Source organism: Nyctibius grandis, chromosome 9 (assembly GCF_013368605.1).
Source record: "Nyctibius grandis isolate bNycGra1 chromosome 9, bNycGra1.pri, whole genome shotgun sequence".
In the NCBI taxonomy this organism is placed as follows: Eukaryota; Metazoa; Chordata; class Aves; order Nyctibiiformes; family Nyctibiidae; genus Nyctibius; species Nyctibius grandis.
In genome coordinates this window covers 13,322,425-13,330,788 of record NC_090666.1, presented here as the reverse complement: position 1 = coordinate 13,330,788, position 8,364 = coordinate 13,322,425, and the positions used below count along the sequence as shown (strand labels likewise).

Genomic DNA, 8,364 nt, shown 5'->3' with positions numbered 1-8,364 from the left:
TGGCTTGATGACTTAAACTTAGAAATTAATTTCTTTCAAGTTGAAATATTCTTGAGAACAATGCATTTAAAACAGATAAAAGAGCTTGTAAGGACTATTTAGCCACTTCATGACAGTATTTTAGAAGCCTTTGGAGGCACTCTGCACAACCTCCCTTTTCATTCACAGAGGAGGAGGACTGTTATCATGACAGTATCACTCTGCGGTACTTTATTTTGCAACAGCAGCCTGATCTACTCAACAGATAACAATTTTCAGAAGAGCTTTTTGTAATGTATGGATGCTTATGTACAGGCAATTCTGGGTGCACATTTTACCAACATTACACATTAAGAATTCACCTCCTATTAAGTTAGCTTGATCAAAAACAAGACAAAGGACATTTCTTAGTTGTTGAGCTTATTGTGTCTTTCATGCAGTGAAAACTCATGCTGACTTTTTGGTCAATTAAACATTTTTTATTTACTGAACTGGATTTGGTTGGGACAGAGCTGATTTTCTTCATAGTAGCTTGTATGGTGCTATGTTTTGGATTTGTGATGAAAACACAGGGATGTTTTAGCTATTGCTGAACAGTGCTCACACAGCATCAAGGCCTTCTCTGCTTCTCAGGCTGCCCCACCAGCAGTTTACCTATTAAACTGTCTTTATCTCAACCCACAAGTTTTCTCACTTTTACCCCTCCCATTATCTCCCCATTCCACTGGGGGAAAGTGAACATATAGCTGCGTGGCGCTGAGCTGCCCACTGGGATTAAACCACAACAGTCCCTTTTGGTGCCCAACGTGGGGCCTGAAGGGTTCGAGGTAACAACAGATTTGACTGGAGTTTGCTAGACCGAATTTATAGCTGTTATAGCTGGTTAGCTATTAATTGGCAGGCTCCTGTGCTTGCCATGGGGCTTGCTTGCCTTACAGTATGTTAGAGGCCAGTGCTTGTTTGTGGCTGCTTTTTGCTCTCGCTGTTTGCTGTAGGGCTTATCATCTCACCCTGCTGCGCCTGGGAGCATTTTGATAACAGCGATGGCCATGTGCTTTGGCTGGCCAATGGCCAGGGCATCGCTGCTGTTCTGTGCTGCTGTGCTGGACAGGCTGTAGCTTCAGTGTCAGCTTGAGTCAAAGCGACTGTGACCTGTGGATAAGTCCATGTGGGAGCAGGACACCCCGAAGCATCTGTGTCTGTGGATAAGTTCACACTGGAGCAGGTAGACCTCAAACATCTGTGGCCATGGATAAGTCCAGGCTGCAGTAGGTATACCCCTGAAGAGGCTGTGGCGCATGAGTAAATCCACACTGGAGCAGGTGGGACTGTGATCTGTGGATAAGTCCATGCTGGAGCAGAGGCAAGGGGGTGAGTACCCTGGAGTGTCCAAAGGGACCAGAGGTGGAGATTGTAATGGATATACCTTTAAATTGTTGTAACCTATGATTCGAGCTGCATGTTACAGAAAGTACTATAGCAGGAACCACCACCAGTGGAGGACGAGCCTTACAAGAAGCAGTGCAAGTGCAGCACTGACCCGACCTGAGCTGGCTTTGGTGCCCAATAACTCCACGCAACACACCACTTCTCCTGTCCTGAGTGACCACTGTTAACAGATAGAACCCAAGTCATGGACTAATGAACTCAATGGACATTTCATGGACATTTTATGGACAATTTTACAGGGGTGGTCCATAGACTAAGGGAATTATATCTGTGTATACATCAAGGGATGGGAAGGGGGAGAGTAGCTCATGAAGATCTATTGGACAGTGTGGGACCTGAGAATGATGTAAATGGTATGGAATAAGGTTTGCAGATTGTACTGGTTTTGGCTGGGATAGAGTTAATTTTCTTCACAGTAGCTTGTATGGTGACATGTTTTGGATTTGTGATGAAAACAGTATTGATAAAACACTGATGTTCGTGCTTGCTGGTGTGATACAGGGGACGCCTGCACCGTGATGGAGGAGGAAGGATGAGCACTCTCACTCTTGGCTAGGTAATTATTTTGCTCATAGGTGCACAAGTTACAAGTTAGGAGCTAATTAATTGCAAGTTATGAATTAGGGAACTTGTGAGTTAGAAACCTCATGACTTAAGTGATGAATTAGTGAATTCATGTGCTAGACTAGCCTGTACAAAGGGGATTGAGCCCTTGTTTGTCATGTTTGTTTTCTTTCCTAATGAGCTCATAAAATAAAGTTTCATTTACAGAGCACGTTGTCCTGTAAATTTGAGAGATCCAAATGGACCGTGACACAGAGTGAGCAGTCTGTGGCCGTTCTCCCTATTACCTGTCCAAATACTTTAAAACTGCTTCTTTCCAAAAGAGCGAACAGGCAGTGATCACGGACGCTCTTCTGAAAAGAGCAGGGGCAGTCCTTCACAACACTCATTTTTGTGTTGGTTGTCTACCCCAAATTCCTGTTTTCCTTTAAGGGCCTTGCCAAAGACCTCTGGTGCCTGCTCCTCTTCCTGGGTCAGTCATAATCCACTCTGTCCTTCCCTCTTGTTTCACTCACTATAGACTATGGACTTCTAGTGTTAGTGTGTGTCAGCCTAAATAATTAAAAGCAATGTACACTCTATCCCAGAAAACTAGAAAGGTTGAAAATGTGCTTCTTCCTTCTCAAAGAAAGGCACAAACTCAAGTCACAGTCAGCACGAAAATAACAAGCTATTTGGTGATACCATGTACAACAAAACAGCATCTTAAAAATGAAATTATTTAAAGTAATATTCAAATCACGCAGTCATCGTTGATTTAGTTTCCAATTATACAGAGGTAATTGTATTAATGAACTGCCTCATTCAGTTTGGTGGAAAAAACAATTGAAAGTTTTAATGTCCTGGCATCTGCACATAATAAATGGCATGATCTCTGCTCATAACTCAACTAGAATCCTAATTCTTGTTTTACCCAGAGCATACTACAATATCAGTATGTCTGATGAAAAATATACTTCTATGACCTTCTGAAGACAAGACAATTCCGGAATAATTTTAGAATAAGTCTAGACTATACTAACTGTTCTAGAATTAAATATTGGCAAATAGGCTAAAATAGATGAAGGAATTTATTCCAGAATTAATGACTCCATGTACATAGCAATTTAAAATCCAAGTTAAATTCCGTGAACAGAAACGTTTGCAACCTGCCTTGCACTGAATATACTGGGAATAGTTTTAAAAGACTTGGTTTTGTGACTTCAACCGCTGAAGCCAGACTAACTATAAATAAACATATTACAAAGGGTCTAAAGTGCATCATGTGCTTTGGAGTCAGAACCCCATGTCTGATATGCTGTTCAATTCCACACCATCCTCTAAGTGTTGGAATACATTTATGCCATAGGTGAGCTCACCCAGCTCCTGCCTGCCTATCTCTGCCTTTCAATTCTCAAGCGTTCCCAGGAGCTCAAAGAGCCTAGACATTTCTCAAATGCATACTATAATTATTTGTGGATTTTTTGTTGCCCCTTCCACCCCCAAAAAAATCCAGAAAATGTGAAAACAAGAATAATACTGAGGTCTCTTTGACTTTCATTTTCTGATGCAAGAGATAACACAAACATTGGCTAGAATATCTGTCCTATCAAAGTATTTTAGTGTACTAGCAGTATCTATAGAAATAGAATTAATAACTCAAATAGTGTTTAATCAGTGACACATTCATAATCTGTTCTAGGAAAGACCTTATCCTTTAACTCATCATTCTGTATGTCCTCTGCTATAACAAAAGCATTTGCTAAATAGGGGAAAACACAAGTTATTTCCTGTTCTGATTTTCAAAGATCAATGGAGAAGCTGGCTGCTTTATTGCCACTTTTTTTCCTTGTCTTTTCTCTTTTTTTGAGATTTTCCTTCTGATAGTCACATGATGTGGGAACATAATATGTTGTTTACTCCTTCAGCTTCTTGTCATGCGCCATATATTCTGCTAACCCAGCAAGCAGTCCGTCCTTACCATGTTTAAAATATAAGCAACCTGCTGACTCTATTCACACTGTTCTCCAAGAGCTGCTCTTGGAGCAGCCGCACGCACAGGATGCTCTGCTTCTCGTCCGCAGGGCTGTTACGCAGGCAGCCTGTTAGCCATCAGCAACTGTCAGTGCTGAGCCTGTCCTGATGTATGTGGCGGGGTGCTAACTTCCAAATGTGCTCAGGGTTGTGAAGATGGGCACAGGCAGGAGGGCAGACACCCGTGCTGCGGAGGAATGCTCGTGCAGTCTCACTGCTACCTAGGCTGCAGAGGTAATACCTTGAACAAGGTGCACAGACTGGCTTCCAGTGTCAACGTGTCCTCTATGCCTCAGTACGAAGGCAATAGTCAGAAGTGCAGAAACCTTGGAGTCATTATGTTTCTGTTGGTATTTTGCCTGGTTCTTCTTTTTTTCCTTTCTAGCTTAACTTGCATATCTTTCTCCTCTCCTAAATATGCCACTATATACCTGGTGTTCCCACCCATTAGCCTCACTTCTAATCTCATCTCTGTTGTGTGCTCCAGGGAGAGGGCAGCCCATAGGCCTAGGCACGAACAAAGACTGTATTTGAACATGAAGCAGCATCAAGCAATCGGTGTGGTCCTCAGCACTATGCTGGACCGGGTGCCTACTTTTTATTTAAATATGCAGTAGAAACAGGGAGGTTTGTCTCTGGAAGTGAGTTTCTGAGGAAACAAAAACTAAGCTTGGTTCTCAGAATATAAATGCAACCCTTATTTTTATGCACTCTTTTGGGATCTGCTACTAGAGTAATTTGGCGGCTGCTCAGCAGCAGCAGCTAACAAAGCAGTGTTGGGATCTTTGGCAGCCCATGACCTGCTGACCCTTTTTATTCTACTTTGTGTTTCCAAGTACTCTGTTTCAGAAGAAGTCGTTCATTATGGGTTCCCCTTAATCACCCTTAAAGGTCTGGACAAGTTAAATATATACACGTATTTCCAAATAAATCTGGCCTCCAGCCATTGATTGTTATTCTGGCTTTTTTCAGAACTCTTTCTCATTTATCTTGTGTCTTTTTGGTAGTGCTGTGGATGGAACTGAATATTTTAGGCCAAAATCATAAAGAAGATGACTTAACCTGATGCTGTTACAGCTCTTCATGTGGAGTCCAAAATGACATTGCTCTTTTGCCTTGCCATATCCTGTGCAAACTCCCATCTAGTTGCCAGGGTAGAAGAAGGTGAGTTTCCCATCATTCTCTCCTTCACTTCATGCTATTGAGGCTATTTCTTCCACTGGAAAATTATTTGGATTATTTGTACACTGTTTATCAATTTGACATATTCTAGATCAAAACAATTACTTTTTGAGTGCATCATTTCTTCACACCCCTTATATAATTCTCTCTTGATTGGTATTTGCAGCTTTTTGCAATGCACAATAGTAAATGTCAGCAGCATGCTGAAGTTTACTTTATTTTCCTGATGCAAATATTAAAAAAAATCAGCCCTCACAACCACATCTATCATACCCCAAACATCTCCTCACAGTTCAATATATTGTATGTCTTTGCAACACTGTATTGAGGTTCCCAGTATGTACTGGGGTTTCCAGCGTACTGTAAGCCATGTTCTAGAGGGAGAAGCCTACGTGAGAGCCAGAGCAGCAGTTTGGTAGGTGGCAGAAGCAGGCAGCCGGGCTGTAAGCAGCCCGGAAGCTTCGCAGGGAAATCGCTTGCTGCTGGCAGGGTGTTATTAGTAGCAGCAGGAGGACATAAGGAGGCAGGAGACACAACAAAACTGCATATGTGACTGGCAGAAGACTGGTGTCAAATGTTCCCAACAATGTCAAAAGGCCCACCCCATACGATAATAACCCTCATTTGAGATTCAGCTGCAGGGCTGATAATGTTGCCACTGTTAAGAGTTAATTGTGCTTAAGGGAGTTGCCCTATTTGTTCCTAGAAAGCCATAAAGCAGTCGCATTACTTCTGCAGACCCTGCGCGTTCAGTGAGGACAGCCTGGTAACTAGAGCCCACAAAGCCTCCTGCCTCCAACACCTGCAGCGCTTGGCACTGAGCTGGGGGAGCCCCGGCTGGGAGGGGGCCTCCTCGCCCGCTGTCAGGGGACGGGTGCTCCACAACAAGCTCACAGCTTTCCTAGTAAAGCCAGCTTGAATTCATTTTTCAAGTAAGAATTTTATGGAATATGATTTGAAACCTTAAAAAAAATCCACTACATTACATCTGCTGCTTTCTTTTCAGCCATTCCTTTTATAAATCTGTCCTAATAGATCACTCAAGTTTGCATGGCAAGATTTTTTTTCATAAGAACACAGTGTCACTTGGGGCCATAGAACCTTCCAGATGTTGAGCGATCGCTGTGCAATGTTTCTAGTATTACTCACTAGGAACAGAAATTATGCTTAAGAGACACTGATGCCAAGTACCACTCTTTTTTCTTCTGAAAATTGGTGAGATGTTTGGTTAATAAATGCTCCTTGGTTTCCCACATCTATTGTGATGATAATTTATGCTAGAATTACAATAAGTGTATCACGTGCATTCCAGAAACTACAGCAGACTGCAGCTAACATCCCTTGACCCCCGCAGCGAACGCAAATGATTTCCTGTACTCACTTACAGTTTCTGAATCAAACCATTTTCAATCAAGCTATCTGTCTGCAAGGTCACAGAGGCTGCTTTTATTACTGTGCGGTGTGTGTTACATCAGCTTGCAGACTGTTTGCAAGTGCAACAAGAGAGCTGGAGGTATGTTGCTTGATGAAAACAAGTCCACTGAACGCATGTTTTGCTTAGGTGAGCTGGCAATGCCAAGCAGAAGCAGCAGGCCTGAGTAGCCCACATGCTCTAATTTGTGATGTTCAGGAGCTCTGCAAGGTTATTATGCAAACTTAACAAGAATGAGAAATGTTCAGAATATGACATTTTTACTGCAATTCATGCACGCCATTTTTTCTCTGCTAGTACAGACAGTAAGTTGGCTATATTAGTTGGCTAGCTTTTCAACAAACTAGATTCCTGGGACTCTGCCTGACTTCCTTGGAAAATCTGAAGCTGTTTTTAAGGAGGTTCCATGAGAAAACGCAGCACAGTGAATTTCACTAAATTTGGCTGGCTTATAATCGAAAGACTTGCAGTTACCCTCAGGCATGAACTTGATTACATAAAGAGTAAGAAATACAAAATAAATCATATGCTTTAATTCTAAATTACATTATTTGATGTAATAAGAACTTCCATACCAGATCAAATCTAAATTAGTTGTCTGCCAATAGTAATTCCCAGATGTCTCTGAGGAAATTGCCCTATTCTTCAACCTCTTCCCCGCCCCGCCAAGTATAATGGATAATTCTATAACAACCTGACTACAGGGGAAGTTATTTTCTAACCTCAGGCTGGTGGCTGATTTATGCCCTGAACTGTGAACATTTATATCCATTATGAATTTTTATCAAGTCCAATCTAATTCCCTACATAAATGTATGAATATGTATGTATAACCTTCTACTGAATCCTGCTAAGCACCTGGCCTCAACGATACCATTTGCCAGCATGTTTCGCAGGCATATTCCTTTTGCCAATTTTAAATATATTGCCTTTTACTTTCATTATTACAATCAGCGTTTACTTGGGGAATGTATCAGTGGTAGCAATAACCCCCAATATCCTTTTTCCCCAGTCACTCCCTGCCCTGAACAGCTCTGAAGCCTGCAGCCTCAGCTGGAGCCTGGGTGCCCGTGCTGGACTCCGAGGTAGCAATCTCTGGCCTGCTGACATTTCCTGCTCCATCCCCTCATAGACCAGACCTCGCCTTTTACATTATGGGTTGATGAAAGGCAGAGGGATGATGCTTGCAGTAAATGAAAAGGTTAAAGTGTCTCTAGTGTCTGTTATTCTGCTGCACCGTGGCTTCCTGAATTTGCAAGTGTCATTAGAATTTAATGTCAAGAGAAGAGTTTATTTTGGGGGTAAGAAGTTGATTTGGACTATGGGAAAGAAATTAATTTTGGTTCGTGTTGGGTCGGGTCAAAGAGGTGGTTTTGTGAAAGACTGAGGAGGGAGGGATTAATCTTGGAGTGGGCTATTACAGCTAAATTTTGGTGGGAGGAGGGTAGATTATCTTTGAGTATGGGGAAATCAGTTATACCTGGAAAAGAAGGTTGGATTAGGAATCATTCTGAATAGAAAAGTAAGAACTACTTTACCTAAAGAAGGAATTTCACTGTACATCTATGTGGGCTGACTGCTGACATAAAAAAGTGGTCAGGTTTCGACTAGAAGCAAAAGAAGATGGGACAGACTGTAGAGAAGACCATACAGAAGCAACAAGAAAGGATGATGTTTTCCTTTCTCCTCCCAAACCTGGACATTGCTGATGGTATCTGCATTCACAGAAGTTTGAAAGGCAGGCA

General features: G+C 42.1%; 1 long non-coding RNA gene across 1 annotated transcript; it reads left to right on the top strand.

The window, feature by feature from the left end:
* Nucleotides 1–812: 812 nt before the first annotated feature.
* On the top strand, nucleotides 813–7,831 carry LOC137667343 (uncharacterized). Its single transcript, XR_011048782.1, has 5 exons — nucleotides 813–1,350; nucleotides 1,930–1,984; nucleotides 5,013–5,169; nucleotides 6,500–6,700; nucleotides 7,632–7,831. It is a non-coding gene; the product is annotated as an uncharacterized lncRNA (long non-coding RNA).
* The last annotated feature ends 533 nt before the right edge of the window (nucleotides 7,832–8,364 follow it).